This window comes from Equus asinus, chromosome 21 (assembly GCF_041296235.1).
Source record: "Equus asinus isolate D_3611 breed Donkey chromosome 21, EquAss-T2T_v2, whole genome shotgun sequence".
Classification (NCBI taxonomy): domain Eukaryota; kingdom Metazoa; phylum Chordata; class Mammalia; order Perissodactyla; family Equidae; genus Equus; species Equus asinus.
The window spans coordinates 10167343-10177691 of NC_091810.1; the positions used below are offsets into that span (position 1 = coordinate 10167343).

The following is a 10349-nucleotide window of genomic DNA, read 5'->3' on the forward strand; positions in this document are numbered from 1 at the left end:
CAAAATGAGAAATAAAAACCACATCATCATCTCAATAGATGCCAGAAAGCACTGGACAAGATCCAACACCCATTTATGATAAAAACTCTCAATAAAATGGGTATAGAAGGAAAGCACCTCAACATAATAAAGGGCATATATGACAAACCCACAGCCAACATCATTCTCAATGGGCAAAAACTGAAAGCCATCCCTCTGAAAACAGGAACAAGACAAGGGTACCCACTCACGCCACTCTTATTCAACAAAATACTGGAGGTTTTGGCCAGAGCAATTAGGCGAGAGAAAGGAATAGAAGGAATCAAAACTGGAAAAGAAGAATTGAAATTCTTGCTGTTTGCAGATGACATGATTCTATATACAGAAAATCCTAAAGAATCCACAAGAAAACTATGAGAAATAACAACTATAGCAAAGTTGCAGGGTACAAAATCAACATACAAAAATCAGTTGTGGACTTGCCCTGTGGCGAGTGGTTAAAGTTCCATGCGTTCCACTTTGGCAGCCTGGGTTTGTGGGTTCGGATCCCAGGCGCAGACTTGCTCCACTCATAGGCCAGGCTGTGGAGGCATCCCACCAACAAAATAGAAGAAGATTGGCACAAATGTTAGCTCAGGGCTAATCTTCCTTAAGCAAAAAAATAAAAATAAAAAGAGGAAGATTGGCAATGGATATTAGTTCAGGGCAAATCTTATTCACCCCTCCCCCCCCCAAAAAAGTTGCACTTCTAAACAGTAATGGTGAACTAACAGAAAGAGAAGCCAAGCACAGAACTGCATTTACAATTGCAACAAAAAGAACAAAATATCTAGGAATACATTTAACCAAGAAGGTGAAAGACCTATACACTGAAAACTATAAGACATTATTGAAAGAAATCAAAGACATAAAGAAATGGAAAGATATCCCGTGCACATGGATTGGAAGAATAAATACAGTTAAAATGTCCATATTACCTAAAGCAATCTACAGATTCAATGCAATCCTAATCAGAATCCCAATGACATTCTTCACGGAAATAGAACAAAGAATCCTAAAGACCCCAAAGAGCCAAAGCAATCCTGAGAAAAAAGAACAAAGCTAGGGGCATCACAATCCCTGACTTCAAAATATACCACAAAAATACAGTAATTAAAACATCATGGTACTGGCACATAAACACACAGATCAATGGAACAGAATTGAAAACCTAAAAATGAAACGACACATCTAAGGACAGCTAATCTTCATCAAAGGAGCCAAGAACATACAATCAAGAAAGGAAAGTTTCTTCAATAAATGGCGTTGGGAAAACTGGACAGCCATGTGCAAAAGAATGAAAGTAGACTATTATCTCATGCCATACGGAAAAATTAGCTCAAAATGGATTAAAGACTTGAATGTAAGACCTGAAACCATAAAACTCTTAGAAGAAATATAGGCAGTACAGTCTTTGTCCTTGTCTTGGAAGCATCTTTTCAAATACCATGTCTACTCAGGCAAGGGAAACAAAAGAGAACATAAACACACAGGCCGACATCAGACTAAAAAGCTTCTGCAAGGCAAAAGACACCATGAACAAAACAAAAAGATAACCCACCAATTAGGAGAAAATATTTGCAAATCATATATCCAATAAGGGGTTAATTTCCAAATTATATAAAGAGCTCACACAAATCAACAACAAGAAAACCACCCAACCAAAAAACAGGCAGAGGATATGATGAAGAGACATTTTTTTAAAGAAGATACGCAGATTGCCAATAGGCACATGAAAAGATGCTCAATACCACTAATCATCAGGTAAATGCAAATCAAAACTATACTAAGATACTACCTTACACCTGTCAGAATGGCTATTATCACCAAGATTATAAACAAAAAATAACAAGCGTTGGAGAGGATGGGGAGAAAGGGAACCCTCGTACACTGCTGGTGGGACTGCAAACTGGTACAGCCACTATGGAAAACATTGTGGAGATATCTCAAAAATGAAAAATAGAAATACCATATGACCCAGCTATCCCACTACTGAACTTGAAATCAACAATACAAAGAGACTTAGGGACCCCTATGTTCATTACAGTATTAGTCACAACAGCCAAGAAGCTAGTGGAAGCAACCCAGGTGTCTATCGACTGATGAATGAATAAAGAAGATGTGATGTATATATATACATAATGGAATACTACTCAGCTATAAAAAAGACAAAATCATGCCATTTGCAACAACATGGATGGACCTTGAAGATATTATGCTAAATGAAATAAGCCAGACAAAGACAAACACTGTATGATTTCACTCACATGTGAATAAACACATGTATAAGGAGAACAGATCAGTGGTTACCAGAGAGGAGGGTGGAGGAAGGGCAAAAAGGGCAAAGGGGCGCATACGTATGGCGCTGGATGAAAATCAGACGATTGGTAGTGAGCACGATGCTACGTAGCGAGTCTACAAAGAAACTGAGACAGAATAATGCAGACCTGAAATTATACAACATTATAAGCCAATATGACCTCAACAAAATAATTTTTTAAAAGTCTTTTGTCAGTTACAGTTATTGTTTTACTCTGATGCTTTTATAAAAATGTTTCATTTTCATAGAGATTCATGGAAAAGACTGACAAGTACTCTGGAACACAGGGTTTGGTAACTTTAAGATCCTAACACTGAGCTGGGTGGGAATTTCTGGGGAGGGCTGACTGCTCTGATGTTTGGTTCCCAGATGTCAAGGCTCCTTTTTCTCCTCTCCTGTAAGCTCTCTATAACTTACAGCAATTTGGTAAAGTGTACTTTGCAACAAGGGTTGAAGCATTTATTTTTTTCTCTCTACCTAATCCCTCCAGAATTTGGAAACTCGTAAGTATCCTTTTCGTGACAATATGTGTATTTGCACGGGTTCAGTGAAGGTCTGTTCTCCTTGGAAACAGGACACAGTTGGAATTATTGGCTCCATCACCAAGGCTTTGATTAGAATGTCATATTCAGGAAAGATGTACAGACACTCAGACATGGCTCACAGCTTTAAGGAACTGCTTGAATAATTGACCTAGTACCTTGCTTACAAGAGCCAGCAAAGCAATCTTAAAAAAGAGCTTGCACGGTCGATCACTAGGCTTGCTGCACTTATATAAATAATCAGGCCAAGCTTAATACAAATGAGTTTTACTATGATTATCTTTTATAAAAATGGGGGTAATTGTGGAGAGAGAAATTATGCTTGCATGTTTGTAGATATTAGATTCTAGCCCTGTTTACTGTCTTTAAGGTGTTGTTATACCTGTAAGGTGGGCTGGACCCTAAATTCTTCTAGTCTCCTTAAATGTCTGGCTGTGATACTCCAAACTGACATTTCCACTTTTACTGCCCTTGAAATCTCCTTGGGAGGGACTACATCAGGCCCTCCTCTCTACCCAGATGGCAGCCAAACTTCAGGGACTCGAGCCTTGGGTGCACATCTCACAGCTGAAGAAGGCTCCACCTGACATCTGGTCCTGAACAAATACTTGGGACCTCACATCAAACTGACCAGGAAGAGAAGCAGCTGACGTCTGAGGCAGACAGCTTTCCCAGGACGAATGGACCAGGCCTGTGCACCCTCTTCCACTGTTGTTTCTTTATTTTCTCCCTCTCTTTCCCGGAAGGGCAATGCCCTTGCCGACATTTCTTAATCCCTCCCAAAAGGGGGAACCTCTCTGATTGTGAGACTTGCCATTGGAAACCTTGGTGTGTCCAAGACAGTAACGACCCTCAGCTCACCCTAGAAGCAATTTCACTGGGATTCCACATGCTGCTGTTTGTGTAAAATGCTCTGCTGGCCCATTTTACCGACTCGGGGTGGTAAGGCCACCTAAACTCATTTATTGCTTTAAGTTAACCCAACCTTGCAAGGAGAAAACAAGATCTTTTGAATATTTGTATGAAAAATTTTGTGGGACAATCAGTGTAAGCAGAATTGTGTATTTCTCAACATATCCGTGTATTCAGGCAACCTCTCGGCACGTAACAACACAGCGTCTGAGCCTTGGTTACACGAGGCGAACGCTCTATGCTGATGAACGAGTCTACAGAGGATGCCACTGACGTGGGAGCCTCATGTGCACCCGCTGGTTACCTCTTCATCTGTGGAGGTTTCAGTAATGGCCTTTCTGCCTGGGCAACTCATTGCCCTGACAGCTGGGGAACAGAAGGACAGCGTGCCCTTGCTGTATCCACTGTCCTGTTCTCTCTGCATGACCAAACAGAGACCTCTCATTGTCTCTGCCGTTGAATCTGCATGGTCGCTCTAAATGAGAACTCCCAGGAGGCATACGTGACTCTGGGTTTGCCTCCATGGGAAGAGCTTTCTCCCCATGGATTGGAGTGAGTGCCAATAACGCTCTCCCTGACACCAGAGGAGTTGGCCTGCGCCAGAGCCAAAGCCATTTCAGCTCAGCAATGGTCCCTTCACTCACTAGCCAAGGTAGTTTTGGATAATCATATGGCGCTGAATTATCTACTTGCTGAATAAAGAGGTGTCTGTGCGGTGGCGAACACCTCCTGTTGCACATGGACAAAAACCTGTGGGAAGTAGAAACCCAACTACCTAAGATTATAGAGCAAGCACATTGGCTACAACAAATTTCACCTGACAACCCACTGTCTCTTGATTTGTTCAGCTGGTTACCTTCAGGTCTGGGCTCCCGGTTTAGAACCATCCTGCAGGCCAGGCCTATAGTATTGCTCTTAATCTTACTCTGTATCCTTGTTGTGAAGTTCTGTACCTATTGCCTGTTGAATCTCTGTGAAAATGACGTGCCCAATAAGGTGATGCTGGCTCAGCCCTTTGAGACAATCTTCAACACCTATAACCTTGGGGGAAACAGACACTTTAGAAGGGAAATGCCTGAGAGTTCTCCCTTCTAATCTTCCTTGCTACTCAAATGTGGCCTAAACAGTTTCCCATTGCTATGCACTTTCCCTCCAACGTCAGACATGACAACCAGCAAGGGTCCTTCCTGGCAGTGAGAGACAAGAGCACTATGTGCAGGGAGCCTGAAGGTTGATCAGCGATGCTTTCAGAGAAAGATCTTCATCAAAAGGGGAAATGTAGAAACTAACTAAATTGGAGTTGGGAAGGCCTGTAGGGGAGCTCTGATGACCTATCACATACTGTTAATTACACCAAATAGGAAGAGACAGATGCTTGCATCTCTGGCAGGAAGTACAACTACTTTACTGATGAAGGAAGATTTCTCTCCCCACCTGGCAACAGCCCAGCCAATGAGAAATGCCACAGCTCAGCCAATGAGAAATGCCACAGCCCAGCCAATGAGGAATGCCACAGCCAAGCCAATGAGGAATGCCACAGTTCAGCCAATGAGGAATGCCACAGCCCAGCCAATCAGAAATGCCACAGCCAAGCCAATGACAAATGCCACAGCCCAGCCAATCAGAAACACTGCAGCTCAGCCAATCAGAAGCCGTTGCCACCCTGGACTGTTACTTTCCCCCAATGGACTTTTGTTAGAACAGCCCCTCACAGACCCCCTTTTTCTCTATAAGACCAGCTCCCCTCATTCCTTGGATTTGCCTATGATTCCCTATAGTATGAGCATCCTGAATAGTAATTCTTTTGGCTATTCCTGAATAAACTTATTTTGAGGGTGAAATAGCAGATAAATTTGCACTTTAAGTTGACAGACTGGACAGTCAAACAGTGCTAGAAAAAGCAAAACCATACCAAGAACAGGAAAACTCACCCAGCACTCATGGTCACAGGATAACTAGGCAGAATGAAGGCTCACAGCTGAAGCTCCCAGATGGTCAGACAAGATAACCAACTAAAAAGAGGGCCCAAAGTGTTCCACAAGAACAAGCCAATTAGAGAAACATAAACCATACAGATTTGTTCCCTCCTGCCCAAGGGAGTAAAACCTCTGGGTGACCCACTCATTGTGGTAGGACTCAGGCAGAACACGAATGAGTTTTTAAATATGCCAAGAAACCAGGCTGGCTCCAGGAGGAGCTCCCTCATTGCTGAGAAAGAAGCCGCATCTAAAGAAAATCACATCTAAAAGACATGAATGTGAGTCTGCTGGAATACCAACTACAACTCTGTGACAAGATGGGGCTCAGCCTGAGGACACACAGATGACTCTCCTTGGGCTGTATGACCGGGACCCAGTCCCCTGGCAAGAACCAATCCATGGCAATCCATTACAGCCAACGTCCTGCTCTGAGATGGCTATTTCATTTTCTCTTCTTTGGCAAGATTCCTGAAACCGTAGGAACATGCAAAAATATTAGTGAAATTACTTACACCATAGGAAAACAACACAGGGAAAGAATAAGAGTAATAACAATAAAGATAATGAAGACATACATTTATAGCCATGGTATTGGATTTTTTTCTGAGTAACTGAACTGATTAATTTTGTAATCATTATAATATTGTGTGCATATTGAAAACATTATAGGAATCCAATATATTAGTTGTATAGTTTTAAGTAAGTGTTCAGAAAAGTCTGAATAAATACACATGTGATCAATGTTGTAATGTTTGGAGAATTTGTTAAACGCATAAATTTTGATTTATTAGCTGTGTAAATAAATGAGATGTAATCATTTTGAAGAAAGCAGATGTCTTTAAAAGTGCTGACCGCTCAACAGGTGTACTGAAGTCATAAATCAGGTGTTACACCAAGTCAGGAATGGGGAGGCCTCTCTGTGCAGGTACCCAGACATCCAGGCCTCGTGGACAGCACTGAAGAGCAGGTGTCCAGGTGTCCAGCTTTTTCTGCGCTCTCTCCACCAGCCAGGAGGGGCTTAGATAGCCTGAGCAGCCAGGGAAGCAGTCCATCAGAAGGACTTTTTACCCTAAATTAGGGATTTGAACCTACTAAGGCTAAAACAGGGAAGATCTCCACTCCCTCCAAAAAATAAGCTGAAAGCAAAAACCAGAGAGAGAGAAAAAAAAATTGGCTATATTAAAGTTTAAATACTCTGTGGGACAAAACTTCTAAACAAAATTAAGAGACAAGCAAAAGTCTAGAGAAAATATTTGGAACTAACAGACGAGAGAAAGGGACAGTATGCAAAAACAATGAAGAACCACCCAGCACCAAGGGACAAAAAGACCAGCGTAGAGAGCAAGCCCAGTGGCCTAGTGTTTAAGTTCAGCATGCTCCGCCTCAGGGGCCCAGGTTCAGTTCTCAGGTGTGGACCTGCACTGCTCTATTAGCAGCCATGCTGTGCTGGCAGCCCACACCCTAAGATTGGCTACAACAGATTTCACCTGACAATCCACTCTCTTGGAAACAGAGGAAGATTGGTACGATGTTAGCGCAGAGCAAATCATCCTCAGCAAAAAAAAAAAAAAAAAAAAAACCCAAAAAACAAAACAACAACAACAAAAACCAACAGAGACAGAGGCAAAGGACAGAAACGGTGCTCAACAGAAGGAGGAAGACAAATCACCACAGACAAGACTCACCAGGCAGTCAGGCGGCCCAGAGGCCGCAGGAGAGGGAAGCGCCCTGGCCGCCGGTTGGGGGAGGGCAGGGGTCCCCCTCTGCCAAAGGCAGCTCGGCAGTGACTGTTTGGGCACAAATGTCCTCACCCAACAAGGCACAACTGTGGTGACTCACTGACACGGGGGCACAAGGAGACACACCCAACAGCAAAACCCAGCACAGCCAGTGCTGGACTGTAGGCGTCCCTACGAGGACGGCATGCGGCCACATGAAGGAGCGGGCAGCACTGCGGGCACCACCCAGAAACAGCTCCAGTGGAAACTGCCGCGGCCTGGGGAAGGCACCCCGACGGCTGTCGTCTGAAAGCGCCCCACGCTGCCCTGTCCTGTGGTCCACCTTCACTAGGCACACACGTAGGGGTGCAGGGAAAGGCCTGGCCAGGGGTGACCTCGGGAAGGAGGGGAGCTGCCTGGCTCAGAAGCCCAGCCGTGTCCAGCACCCAGCAGTCATTGCCACCCACTCTGTGCCGCTCACAGGGTGGGGACACTGTGATCCACCAACAGGGACCTCACGTCTCTGTGGATGGTGGTCAAAGGCCCTGAGCTTCATCGGGAACGTGGGGGTGCTTCATAAGGAGAATGTGTTCAAATGTCACTTAGATCAATACCAATGAGTACAGAGGGACAAATCAGGTCTCGAAGGGCAGGCCTGCTGGGCAGGGAGGCTCCTGTCGGGAGAGTGGGCTGTGGCTGCAGGAAAACCCAATCCTTTGCCACAGGGAGGGGTGAGGCTGGGGGGAGGTGGCACTGACTCCAAGGCAGGGGTCCCCACCCAGGCTTCCCCCTAGGGGACACAAGAGGGACAGGCTACTGCAGGACAGCCCCCCACAACAAAGGTATCGGTAGTGTGGACTGACAGCCCTGCATGAGCCATAGTACTAGGAGCCCCTCCTTCGGGAGCAGGCCCTGAGACGGGCTGGCATGGGGATTGAGTCCATTTGGGCTGCCAGTCACATGAGTCTAAAAGGTCACTGATCTTCTCGATGCCTCAGAGTTCATCCCCACCAGACTGATGACACTGGCACTGCATTTACGCGGTGAATGGGGGAGGGGACAGCTGGTCCTGAATCCTAGGGTCTGGGCACCTCATAGAAACTAGTGCTCTCCCCAAGGCAGGGGGACAGGGCCATTCCTGACCACCCGTGGGGCAGATGCTGGAACCACCTAGCTCTGCTCAGCTGCCACAGCCTGGCCCTCACCTTAGAGCCTCCGGGCTTCCCAGGCGGCCTGGTTCGGCGATGCTCTGGAGCCCACTCCCAAGGTTGGAATCCCAGTTCTCCCCAGATTTGTGTCCTTAGAAAAGTTAAATTTCTGTGCCTCCAAGGCCTGTCTGTTAAATGGAGATAATGGCACCCAACTCATAGGGTCCTGAAGATTAAAAGGAATGATGCATTTGCATCACAGGACACCTGATGGGTCCCCACAGCCAGTTCAAACCCCTCAAAGCTGATGTTTTAGATCAGTGGTCCTTAAAGGATCACAGCATCAGGACCGGTTAAAGACAAGCATGCTGGACCCACCTGAGTAGTTTCTAATTAGTGGGGGGAGGGGGTGGAGAATTTGCACGCGGAGCAGGTCAGTTTTAAGCCCAGACACCGGATGTGTGGAGCCTCAGAACCACCTGAGGAAAGGGGCTCGTCCCCCACGCTCTGGGTCCCGTCTCTGGCACACACCCCTCCCCTGGTGGCACGGAGGCGGACCCCCCCCCCCCCCGCCCCGGGCCCCTACCTGGCTCTCTCTCCCACCACGGTAACTCCGTCAGAAACCCCGAGTTGACTCCATCTTCCGCGCCACCCCCGCCCCAGGCCCCAGCTCCGGCGCTTCCCCGGGCCGGCCTCCGCGGTGTGCCACCCCCGCCCTAGGCGCTCCCTCGGAAAGCCCGGCCCCGCCTGGCACCCACGCTCAGCTCAGCTCACCCCGGCCTCAGGCACCCTGGGACCCACCGCTTACCCCCCCCGCACCCCCCCCTGTCCCCCCCCACCCCCGTCGGCCGCAGGGCCGCGCTCACCAGATCCGCTCCGGGCGGCGGGCAGGAGGCGGGCACGGCGGGCGGACGACGCGCTCCGCACCGGGACGGCTCGCGGAGGAAACGGGCGAGGCCCCGGGCCCGGCTCCGCCCCCGGCCCGGCCGCGGCGGGGCCCCGGGAGCACCGGCAGGGGGCTCAGGGGCCGGGGAACGCCGGGGGCCGCAGCGGGGACCCGGGAGCGCCGGGCGGGGCGGGGCGAAGGCCGGAAGGCCGGGCCACCAGACCCGCCTCTGGGCGGCGGCGCCGGGTGTGGGCGGCGGGCCGTGTGCGTCGCGGAGTCACCTGCAGGCTGGGCTCCCCGCGGCTGTGACTCTGTAAACCGAGCTGCGCGGGGCGCGCCGAGCTCGTGCGATCCGTGGCCGCAGCGGGTGCTCGCCGCAGCCCTTCCGGGCACGGTCTCTTCTGAGGCTGGTTGACAAGGGAGGAAACCGAATCACGGCGGGGAAGGAAAGGGGACATGAGGGTCCCTTCTTTAAGGGATGTGGAAGCCCGTCATTCCTACGGCACAGATGCCCGGCCTGCAGCCGGTGCTCCGTCACGTTTGCAGGATTCGTGTTTTGTTGTGTGGTTAACTTTTTAATAATGGAAATGTTCAGACGTACAAAAGCAGAGCGGTGAACCGGCCCGCACGCCTGGCGACCAGCTTCAGTCAAGGTCTGCATCTTGCCTTTTGTTTTCCCTCTATATCCCTCCCACAGACACACCTTATTTGTTTCCTGAAGTAATTTTAAAGCGTCCCAGTGACATAGTTCACCTTTAAATACTTGAGTGTGTTTAATCGATAGGGCCTGTTTTTCAAACATTCCCATAATACCAGTATCACACCT

The 10349-nt window shown here is 48.0% G+C and overlaps 1 protein-coding gene across 7 annotated transcripts in view; it reads right to left on the reverse strand.

Annotated features, from left to right (window-relative positions):
- SLC41A3 (solute carrier family 41 member 3) overlaps positions 1 to 9740 on the reverse strand; it is a 77174-nt gene extending 67434 nt beyond the window's left edge. For 2 of the 7 annotated variants that reach the window (XM_044754235.2, XM_044754231.2), the window contains exon 1: positions 9504 to 9643. The gene's annotated coding sequence lies outside the window, so the exon portion shown is untranslated. Of the gene's footprint in view, positions 1 to 441; positions 561 to 9223; positions 9350 to 9503 lie in introns of those variants that run through there. The other 5 variants (XM_070492443.1, XM_044754232.2, XM_070492444.1 and 2 more) reach the window with 5 other exon arrangements.
- Positions 9741 to 10349: the final 609 nt, after the last annotated feature.